This window comes from Nannospalax galili, unplaced genomic scaffold, assembly GCF_000622305.1.
Source record: "Nannospalax galili isolate Female #2095 unplaced genomic scaffold, S.galili_v1.0 scaffold3215, whole genome shotgun sequence".
Lineage (NCBI taxonomy): Eukaryota > Metazoa > Chordata > Mammalia > Rodentia > Spalacidae > Nannospalax > Nannospalax galili.
This window is the reverse complement of record NW_008336480.1, coordinates 47588-50298: the sequence shown is the minus strand read 5'-3', so window position 1 is coordinate 50298 and position 2711 is coordinate 47588.

The window sequence follows — 2711 nt, the reverse complement described above, 5'->3', positions numbered from 1 at the left end:
TATTCTGTGTCTTTATAGAAATCAACTTATGCTCCATTAGCTGCCTCTGCTTAATTTCTCTATTTCATTGTATACTTCCCTTCAAAGAATGGAAATGTCCCCTTATTTTGTATGTTGATAATACACATGAGATTCTATGTGCCTAGTACATACCTGACATGGAGTAGCAGTGGAACAGGCGCTTAATCTAAGAGAGAATGCATATATGTCCCTATTGATTTGCTTTAGTCATGTACCAGAGCCACAGTTGACTCCTGTTTGAGCTGTTGCCAACTTTTGATTTTTGTAGCAGAGAAACAGAGTAAGGTTTTCATTTACTAATATATTGAAGCAAAAACGTTGGTAATATTACTTCTGTCTCTTTTTATCAAAAACTGGCCTCAAACCTCTACTCTATGTTGTCTTGTTCAGTCTGAGAACAGCATCCCTCAAGACCAACAGTTCACAAATGGAACAATATTTTTGCTAGCAATGAGGCCGCTGCTCTAACATGGTCCTGCTTTTGGCCCACTTTCCCCTCTCCAACCTTTTTTTTTTTTTAATATCAGATCTTTTACTGTCCTCTCCAACCTTTTCTATGGAAGAACAGTCCATGATGGTATCCTACAATATGTTAGATCACTTGAATTAGATTCCAAAACAGATTTAACTTTTACATGACCAACCCTGAAATCAAGCAAGTATGGGGAATTATGGAAACATGGACGTGTTCTACTTGTGAAATTTATCCTTTTGTGATGAAAATATATACTAAAATTGATCTAAACCACATCCTCTCATCTTATTGATGCTACTTTATTTTCCAAGAGGAGAAAAGGTGTTAAGGGCCTCTGAATCTCTGAGGGACAAGTGGGTAATAGTACTATAGAGGGCTCTATGCAGAGAAATCTCACAAGAGCAGATTTCCTAGACAGATATGTGTGGAATCAGTGAGCCTTGAATTACAAAGGGAGATGACAAAGTAAAGCCCACAGGCCACTCAGATTGTTGCAGAGCTCTATTGGGAAACATGTCTGTGTGTTCACAACCTCATATACTTTGGGTCTGTTCTAAACTACTGAAGACCCACAACTGACAGGTTTATATGGACAATGCCTGATTTGAATAAGTTCAGGGAAGAACAAAATCCTACACCAACAAGCCCGTGCATTTTCTGCCCTAGAAAATCTGCCTGAAATGACAAATGATCATTGTCCTCCCAGAATCAAAACCATGAAGTAGCAGCACTTGATGCAACTCGTCACCAAGTAAATGACTTCTGTGTCCACCTGCATTATCTCCACCAGGAAAACATTCTTTTTGAGCTTCAATTTATTTGACCTTGAATGAGCATGAACTCAAACATAATCATCTGGTATTCTGTCTTCTAAACTTTAGTATGCATTGAATTACTCAGGGAGTTTGTTAAAAGATAAAGAGCTTAAAGGACCTCAGGACCCCTCATGGGAAATGAATATTAGTGCTACCGAGGGCAGTATTCAGAGAAGCCCTACAAGGACAGATGTTTCTTTCTGTTACAGAAACATTTGGAGCTAGTGAGCCTTAAGTTACAAGGTAGACATCACAGTGAAATTCATAGGCTTCTCAGGTTGTTGTAGAACTCTGCTAGGAACACAAAGACTACAAGACAGTCATCATTTATTTGTTTTGTTGTTGTTTTGTCTTTGCAGAATTTTTAAATTAATTTTATCTAATACGACATTAAAAATTAAGCATTTTAATAGGACACCCTACAATGTTTAGATGTGTGCATGCATTGCATAGTGTTTAAATATACTTAAACATCTTATTTCCACAAATGTTTATAATTGCTTTGTAGTAAAACAATTTTCAGCATCCTTTCTTGTACTTTTGAAATGTAAAATATATTTCTGCTTCCTATAGTATCTTACTCCACAATAGTACCCCAGAAAGCATTGTGCCTATCTTCTGCAAATTAGCACCCATTGGTCCATATCTCCTCCTCTTTCTTCACCCTCATCTCTCAGACTTTGGTTCCCAGGATTCAATCTAAGCTTTTCTGAGGGATCCTCCTTAAATTCCTTAGATAAATGGCTTTTAAGAGGACTAAAGCTATCCCCAGACAATTTTGTCTCTGGATCTGCAATATTCTAGCTCTTCACAATCACAGAAGGTCTATTGAGTCAGTCTTCATAATCTTCAACAGAAGTATGGTTTCTAAAAGGAATTTTAGTTTATACACTGTGTATTGATCAGCTCAAGATACTTCAGAGTTCTCTTTTGAATTATATAATACAGCATTTTAAAATATAATCACTCTCTGTGTAGTAGGTCGACAGCTATTCGTTCAATCTGGTTGTGATTTTGTACCTGTTAAGCAATCTCTCTTCATCTCCCATCTGTCTTCGTTCCCCCAATCTCTGGTAAATACTGTTTAAATACTGTTCTGTTTGCTAGATCTGTGAACTCAGCCTTTTCTGACTGCACATATGAAATAAATCCATACATGATATCTGTCTTTCTCTGCTTGAGCTGCTTCACTTAACCTTGCGATATTTTGTTCCATTCTTGTCCCTTTATGGCCAAACAGTATTCTATTGTGTGTATATACTATATTTTCTTTTTTTTAATCATTTAAAAATTTTAATAGCTACATGATTAGAAGAAGAATTTCACTACAGCTTTAACATATTCAGTAACACACTCCAGAGCAAGAGTACATCTCTTTCACAAGTGGGTGCAAGTTTCTA